This window comes from Pteronotus mesoamericanus, unplaced genomic scaffold, assembly GCF_021234165.1.
Source record: "Pteronotus mesoamericanus isolate MK-2021 breed Mesoamerican mustached bat unplaced genomic scaffold, CSHL_Meso_final contig_73, whole genome shotgun sequence".
NCBI classification, from domain to species: domain Eukaryota; kingdom Metazoa; phylum Chordata; class Mammalia; order Chiroptera; family Mormoopidae; genus Pteronotus; species Pteronotus mesoamericanus.
In genome coordinates, this window is record NW_026555245.1 from 26,479,819 (window position 1) to 26,489,107 (window position 9,289).

General features: G+C 34.0%; 1 non-coding gene across 1 annotated transcript; it reads right to left on the minus strand.

The window, feature by feature from the left end:
- Positions 1-8,849: 8,849 nt before the first annotated feature.
- LOC129078509 (U1 spliceosomal RNA) lies at positions 8,850-9,013 on the minus strand. The gene has a single exon (XR_008529964.1). It is a non-coding gene; the product is annotated as a U1 spliceosomal RNA (small nuclear RNA).
- Positions 9,014-9,289: the final 276 nt, after the last annotated feature.

The following is a 9,289-nucleotide window of genomic DNA, read 5'->3' on the forward strand; positions in this document are numbered from 1 at the left end:
ATATTATTAACCAAATTGCACAAGTAAATAACTGAGGCCTGTCTTGCTCATGTGACATACATAGTACAGGAGGAAGATACAGATGTCTAAATGATTCCTTGGTGTACCCAGGATTAATACTGCAACACAGTTATTGTTTTTCCTTAAAGAGGCAATAGTGACAGAGACTTTGGAAATAAGAATAGGAAGAACAAAAAGAGACTTTAACATTCACCAGGATGATGTTAGGAATTCATATTTTAAAACACATTCCTGGCACAGAAAGATGAACACTGCACGATGTCACTAATATGTGAAATCTAAAATAGTCAGTGATAGAAGCATAGATTAGAATGGTGGCTACCAGGGACCAGGAGAGAGTAGGGGAGAAAAGAAGCTGATCAAAGTGCACGAAGCTCCATCTTTGCAACTAAATAAGCTCTGGAGATCTAATGTAGAGCATGGTGGCTATAGTTAACAACAGTGAATGGTGCACTTGAAATTTGCTAAGAGAGTAAATATTAAGCATTCTCACCAGAAAAATAAAGAAAATATTAACTCTTTGAGGTGATGAATATAATAATCAACTCAGCTGTGGTCATTATTTCACAATACACACATAGTTCAGAATACCAAGTTGGTCACCTGAAATACATAGAAGTTTTATGTGTCAATTATACCTCAAAAAATCTGAAAGAAACCACACCATTTACTCCAAATACATGGATATTTTAATGCAATATTTAAGTATTTCTAAAGGTATAAAAAGAGCAAAGGAAAAAGACTGGGAGAAGAGACTAGAGAAAATCAAAACAAAAATAAAAATAGAAGGGCTGGAAAGCAGACCTGAAAAAACTGAATCCTGAGACAACTATTTGACAGCAATAAAAGACCCAGTTTGCCCTGCAGAATCCCCCAAGTTAGTAATAATTGCTGACTTCAGGTATGTCCTAAGTGATTCAGGGGTAAAGATGACAGTGGAACTGGGAGTTTGGTACATCATTTTAAGAAGAAATGCGCTGCCTAATGATCTCTTCTCTCACTTTGAATAGACTGCAGGTTCTATATCTCAGTCAGTTTGGGTTGCTGCAAAAAAAAATAAATACCATACTGGGTGGCCTATAAACAACAGGAATTTATTTCTCACAGTCCTGAAGCCTGGGAGTTCAAGACAAAGCCACCAGCAGATTCAGTGCCTGGTGAGAGCCAGCTATCTGATTCATAGATGGCCATGTTTTCACTTTGTCCTCATATTGTGAAAGGGGAACTCCTTAGGGTCTCTTTCATTAGACAACAATCTCATTCATGAGGGTTCTAAACTCATATCCTTGTTACTTACCAAACTATCCATTTCCTCACACTAGTGCATGGAAGATTAGGTATCAAGATATGACTTTTGGTAGGACGTATAACATCAGTCTATAGCACTCTCCCTCTTTTTTCCTGGTATAAGACCAGGGGAACTGAGAGACCGAGACTATTTTAATTATGAAAATAAGGTTTATTTGAAATTGGGGAATTAAATAAAAATGTTCGTATTAAACATTGTGATATTCAGGTATATTTTTCCCCAAATCACAAACTGTTGGAATCCAAGTGGAAGGTTGAAGGATTCTTCTCTGGAGAATATGACTGAGTCAAGAGGAAAGACATTATATACCAATATGGGAATCCCTCTAACAAAGTCACCTTTAGTTACTAACCTTACCCATATGCATAAAACATTCAATTAGCCTCCCAGGCTCAGTTATAAATATGAACAGAGAGCCAACAATCACATGAGAAAACTTCTATTGGGACAGACAAAGACAGCAGGGAAATGTAGGGATATGTTTGTGAAAAAGTACAGATTTCCAGATATAAAGAAGCTCTGGGGATCTAACATACAGCACAGTGACTATAGTTCACAATCCTATATTATATACTTGAAAGTTGCTGCCCTGGCTGGTGTGGCTCAGTGGATTGAGCACTGGTCTGTGAATCAAAAGGTCACTGGTTCTATTCCCCGTGCAGGGCACATGCCTGGGTTGCAGGCGAGGTCCCCAGTGAGGGCCACGTGAGATAGAACCACACGTTGATGTTTCTCTCCCTCGCTTCCTCCCTTCTTTCCCCTCTCTAAAAATAAATAAATAAAATCTTTACAAAAAATGAAAGTCTCTAAGAGTGAAGATGTTAAATGTTCTCACAATAAAAGAAAAAACATAACTGTATGGGGTTATATAAATGTTAAGTAACCTCATGGTAATCATTTCACTATATATACCATCACATTGTATAACTTAAACTTACACAATGTTATAGGACATTTATATTTCAATAAATCTGGAGAAAAATAAAATAGGTGGCTGCCAGGAATTAAGTAGTGGACAATAAGTTGTCAAGCCCTGCTTTAGTCTATTTAATGTTTTCCCCTTAATGTGACAAATGGTAATGGCCAATGCAGACAAAATATCAGGCCAAGCCAGTCCTTTTGGCAAGAGAAATTATTACAAAATGGTTAGAATTATTTGAGAAAGATCATGATGTGCTTGAAACACGCATGCAGTATATTTTAGATACTAAACAATTGCATTTTCTATAATTCCAAGTGCCTGAAATTATAACATAGGAGAACAGTATATTCCCAATAAAGGTTTTACAGGCTGTCATTGAGAGAATAGACAATTTGGAAGCAATATTAAATGAAAATTAATGCTGTTTGTTATAATTAAATGGTTTCCCCATAAATTTATAACATTTTCTTTTATTTTATCAGAATCTGAAATTCCTACTTTGAATATGTGACTATACATGTACTGTGGATAGGGGAAAAAAGATAAGGAGGAAAGAGAAATCACCTTGGCTTGAATAACAGTAGCTTACATCAATTCTAAGAAACTGTAACATCAACTTTTCTAGCAAGACTCCACTGGTGGTGTTTATTTTTCATTAAACTCTGATTTTTGACAGAATAGCTTATCAGCAGTAAAAGTAAAAAAAAAAAAATAAGTAAAATGAAGTACATAAAAAAATAACCTTGAGCTATCCTAAGTATGTAGAATCATTCCTGCCAGAAAGATTAAAAACATATTTTGAAATCTTTTTTTATCTTTCCAGTACTGAATAGTTGATATTAAAATAAGTCTAAATACAATATAGAATATATAAATTTTGGTTTTGGAGCAAATATTTCTTATTTTTGGATCACTATCAGACTAATTTGATTTTTATGAAATTTGAACCAAGATGATAGTAATATAAATAAAATATTTAAAGATTAAAACAAAAGGAAAAGTAAACATCAAAACAACATTCATTGGTATTAATAGGTGGATATGATACAGGATAAGTTGACTGTGAGCATTTTTACATCAAATGTACATTTCTGTGTAGTTAGATGTTGATGTAGTGTGTTAAAACTGTTTATGTAAAATAAGCGATATGGAGTATAACGGTTGAAAGAATGCATTTGGGCCAGATCAAGACACCAATATAATGCATATATCACATGATGTCAGAAATAAGTGACTTTTTTTTTCTATTCTAAAATAAAGTATATATCAACACCCTCATTCTGTGGTGAGCAGTCTGCCCTAATGAAGATGTGATATGTCAGTTCCAAGTCAGGCCATTCACATTCAGGCCACATAAGCTCTTACAAGTTTTCCTATGTACTGTAAAGGAGAGGAAAAAAATAAACAAGGAGTAAAAAGATGAATGGAAAAGTGAAAGAAGTAAAAACATATAATAAAAAAGATGGAAAGAGAACTCCACCTATCACCCCTACCCTTTTCTTTCTCTTAGAATTTTACAAAAGTATGTAAAAATGGTAAGACATCTTTGCTGAATTATTTGATTATTATATTTTCAAGATTTTATTGTATACATTCAGATGTTGTGCTAAGAAGCTTAGCAATGGTACAATTAAGAGTTTATACAGTTTTTCAAACCTCATTACTGGGAGATTGCTCATCTCTTCCAAGAAAAAGACATGAGAGAGCTTTGTGTTTGCCTAAGGTAGATTATGTACATGTAGATACACTTCTAGATATAGAAAAAGTAATGAGCTGAGATGGTCCAGGTAATTATTTTCCATGGGATGAGGATGTCAGTACTTTTCTTAGTTTAGACTCTGAAATCTTTTTGTCCTCACACAGACTAAAAAGAAAAAAAAAAAAACACATGACATCTTATTGGCACTGGGGACCCTTTTGTTCTGTGATGGATGTGTTCCTTCTAGGAAGAGGAGGATGCTACTGGGCCTCATTCATTAACTTGATGTAATGGTGGCATGAACTATCATCCACAGAGATTTCCAATTGAATGTTATCCCACCAATCACTTTCTCAGAGCCTAATGGGGTGTCCCTGACATCAGAGTCTGATAAATTGCCTAGTGCCAATTAAAAAAAGATGCTTTCCCTGTCAGTCATTTAGCTGCAATATTCTTCTTTACTAGATTAGGTTCCATAAAAATGACAGAAATGATGAAAGTTTATTTGTGAAATTCTTCACTTTAATTTTAGAAGCTACATAGGTTTCTGGGTTTCCACACTGGATCCAAAGTCAGGAAGGGCATTTATTGATGTCATTAGAAAACCTTTCTGAGTACATGTTATTGTAACCGAAATATTAAAGAACACAAACTTTTAGAGTAAAAATAAAATAATTGTGAAGGAAAAATGTACTTTCATTTATCAAATTGGTAACTTTCAAATACCAAATGGCCCTACTTTTTTCAAGAATGAGTGGACAGCATAAGCTCTAAAGTTGCCCCTCTGCTCCATACTTCCTGGCTTTCCCAATCCATCCCAAATTGTTGGGTTTACAAAACTACTCTGTTGCCTACAGAAACATTTTCTACCTTAGGAAGCAAACTTTACTGATAGCATAATGCCTCTGAACGTACGTCAGCCTCTGCTTTTTGCTAGGTTTGTTGCCAAACTAATGGATAGCAGATGTTAATGTTCTATATTTACCCCTATTAAAATATCCTTTAGGATATCCCAGCATTCAACATAGAAGAAGCAATATTTTAGTGAACTTTTACAATGGGAATTTTTTTAATGAATATGTCCTGTTTTGTTGCTTCAGAAGTAGCATGTCACACTGGTCAAGAGCTTTGTCAGCCTACTAGAGTTTGAATCTCCACTGTTCACTAGCCAGATCACCTCGGGCAAGTCACTTAACTGTTCTATGCTTATGTGACTTACTGGTTTACCAAGATTATGATAAGGTTTGAACAGAAAAGTGACAAGCAAACTTTTAGCATTCATTTTATGTTAGTCATTATTATATATTAACCTCAAATACAAAATTAACATCTCCTTTGAAACAATGTTTAAGATGCATTTGCTATACCAGGTCATAGATTAGGTATTAAAGATATTTAGATGAATAAGTTATGTGAATGCTCTCCAAGATTTTATGGGATGGCTAAAGAGATAAAGGCGTATGTGGCCTGAAGAAGGTCAATTATAAAAATATTAATAGGTGCTAATGTGTTAGGATAAAAATTCATAATTATATTGTTTATTCCTTTAAGGCTATCTCTATCTCACTTTAAAATTTTAGATAAAAATACCAGACTCTAAAATTTGTCTCTTCCTGTGAATATGGTTCCCTAGGTCAATGGTATATTTGTCTAGGTAATTTAGTTAAAGTATATACTTGGTTAAACCACTCTTTAACTTTTTTCAAAGGACAAGTTTCAATCTAGGACATCGTACTTCCTTCTTCAGCTATTTAACCTTATTTTTAACCCTGTTTGGGACAGATGTTTTCATTCTGACATTGAGAACTTCATATTTTTTTTTATTTCCCATTTTTTTCTTTTCTACAAAAACATCAAATTAGCAGTATGACAAGAGTTTGAGAGAGTTCTGATACCTGCCCATTATAAACATTATAAAATTCTATAAAATATTTTAAAAACAATTATTTTGAGACATTAGGCAATAGGTAGCCCAAGGCAATGATTTTTGGAAATATGGGAAACACAGGAAAAGAAGTCCATATTCACCTGTTAATCTTTTTTTTATTTTGTTGTTGTTTTTGATTTATTTATTTATTTATTTATTTATTTATTGCCTCAGAGCACTCTACAGATAGTTATGATCTCACTGGGCAGAGAGACCAAGATCACTGTTTGGAGCTGCTGAGGTGACAACAATGTGTGTTTTAATGGAACAGAGAAAAGAGAACAGAATAAAGAAGAGAGAGAACGGGCAGACAGCTGTGGGACAGGAGTTTCAGGGGGCTGAGAGGGAAGAGTAGAAGGATAAAGCAAAAATTTTTAAAAAGAGAAAGAATTAATGGACATAATTGTGGGGGAGGGAGGAATAGGGGAGGTGGAGGAGGGTATGGGAGAATTAATCGTGATGGAAGAAGACTTGCCTTGGAGTGGCGAACACAAAACACAGTGTACAGATGATGTGTTATAGAATTATGCACCTGAAACCTGTATAATTTTGTTAACCAGTGTCACCCCGATAAATCCAATTAGAAGGAAAAAGTAAAGAAAGAGGGTACTCTAGAAACCTACATAAGAAATTCCTTGAGTCTTTTACCACATATGTGTACATGCTTCCAGCAAGATACCATGAGACTTGGGGAAGCCAGCTCCTACAAGGAGAGAGGACTGCAGCTGAGAAGGGATTCTGAGGTCACACAGTACAGAAAAGGAAGTTCTGGATGGTCAGGGTAGCTAAGAGCAACAGACCTTCATAAATATATCAGATGTTTAGTTAAGACCTCCCCTCTCCCCTGGAAAAAAAACTGTACTCTTATACTTTAGGAGTGGGATTACTTTAAATCTACCATAACCAAACCTGAAAATGAGCCTTGACAGAGTCAAGCTGATTCCTCAGAAAACTAAATGCCAGAAAAAGAGGTAAAGAATCACTCTTAAATGGAAGAAAATAAATTCAAGACACATATAAAAAGTAATATTTGCAGGGTCCTGTATATAGAAGAAAAAGTTACTAAACATGTAGAAAAGCAGGAAAAATTGTGGATAATCAAGATAACAAGCAATTAACAGAAACAGAGACAGAGGTAATGAAGCCATTAGAACTAAAGAAGAAGGAATTCAAAGTAGCTATAAGAACATACAGGGGGGATGGTGGCAGAATAAAATAATAAAATAAAAATAAATAAAATATTCAAACATCCAGGAGAGTTTTTTTTTAAAAAAATGAGCAAATAATTGGGGTCACGGTATACAAATGTAGAGAATAATAAGCCAAATTGAAATTTAAGATCTGAAAAAAACAAAATCCAAATGATAAATGTAAGGATGAGAGTAATTGCAAGCAAACAATAGTAATTTAAACACTAGAGAAGTGATCTAGGAATTTGAAAAAAAAGGAAATAAAAATACTTTAAACTGAAGAATAAAAGGTATGAAAACTAAAAATAATGAAGTGATTCAGTACCCTGTGGGATGTAACTTGGAGTCGGACTCAATAACTTGTCCATGAATGACTATGTCCTGTTAATTTAATGACAGTAATTTGCTTAAATAACTCACTCTCTGAAGGTGCGTGTCCAGTTTTAAATATGAAAATCTAACACAAAATGTACTTATGTTTCCATTGAAAAGTGGTTTAAAGTGTCCTTCCTGATTGGAAGACAGTAGGAGGAAGAATTAACTGTAGTCACTGGCTGAACAGTTATTGAGAGAGATGAATTGTACCACGCAAGGGTTTTCAAACTTTGAATGTCATTTAATAAGAATTTATTTCTGTATCTTAATCTTTAAAATTCTTAATTTTATCCTACTACAGGAGATGATTCTGCCTGTACATGTATGTAATCTACTACATATGTGTTTTTTAAATATCAAAGGGAACTAGGTTTAAATAATTACCATTGACTTTTTTAAACCTCATTAATACATGCATAACTCTAATAATCCCACTGCTTTTTAGAATAATTTCTATTTTGATACATTATTAAGCAATATTTTGTTTTTTAAAAACGCTATCATTTTTGTCAACCTTCTAAACATTACCATTTTAAATTCCATAAACTTCAAAAAACATTTTTCCTTTCAGGTTTATTTTCCTTAGCTACAGTCCATCAAAGAAATGTTATGTTTCATGTACAATCTTTCAAACTACATTTTCATTATTTGATATCTGAGAACCAGATTGAAAATTTGCAATTGGTATAATACTGCAGTTATGAACATTGTTAGGAAAGAAAGCCAAACGGCATTTATCAAAGCCTACTCTATGCCAGACATTGTACTTGAGTATTGACCTAACTCTGGAGGGTGATGTTATTATTACCATGTTGCACAACAGAAATTTCTCCCTAAAATGACTGAACAGAGTCAAGCATCCAATAGGTGACAAGATCAGAATATAAATTCTAAAGATCGTATTCTTATCTCCAGAATACTTTTTCAGTAGAAAAATAGAAAGCCATAGGTGACTTTGCCTCAAGGTTTTACAACTCAGTTACTAAATCATGCTATTTTTGTTACATGCAATAAAACCCTTTTATTGGTTTCTTCTTGTCTACCCTATTACTTGAGGGATTACTGTGACTTGATTTTTTTCTCAAGCTAACTTTTAGATAAATATATGTACTTTACCGCATTGTTCGGTATTCATCTTCTCCATGATAACTTTTAAAATCTCTAAGCTCAGAGTCATATAGGGTTTAGAACCATATAGGACTAGATAACTGAAAACCTAGATTTAGCTTAAAGTAATCAAGTCAGTGTTAACTAAATCAAAACATAGGTTCAGAAATGTAGTTATTTTTCCAAATACATAAAGAATATTTTAGGTAACATCCATGAAAAAATATTCAGAAAACTTTCTTGCATATTTCTGTGTCTCTTCTTTCTTTCTTTTTTTTCTTTGCTTTCTCTTTTTTAATCAGGGGAGCATGCAAGCACAGTCCCCTACTACCACAAGTTACACAGTTGAGTTTCCGACATTTGGGGAAATCACAGGGATCAGCATATCCAGAGCGCAGTGGATAAGCCTCGTCATGGGAAAACCACCTTCATGATCATGATATCTCCTCGGCCAGGTCAGTATATTTTTTCTTATAATATCCCATGAATCAAAAGAAATTTCCAATGATATATTTCTTAATAATGGATCATTAATCATGGCGCATTTTAATTTGTTGACAGCTTATGGTGTGGCGAAATGTACTACTGCCTCAATACCTCCCAAAAGAAAATGTGGACAAGTTCTAAAGCAAAACTAAATGAGAATGTATTCAACCAAACACAAAGTCTGAGCTGGTGGGTACAAAAGACTGACCGCTAAAATACCCAATTGATACCAGCTATGGCTAAGAAAAAGCAG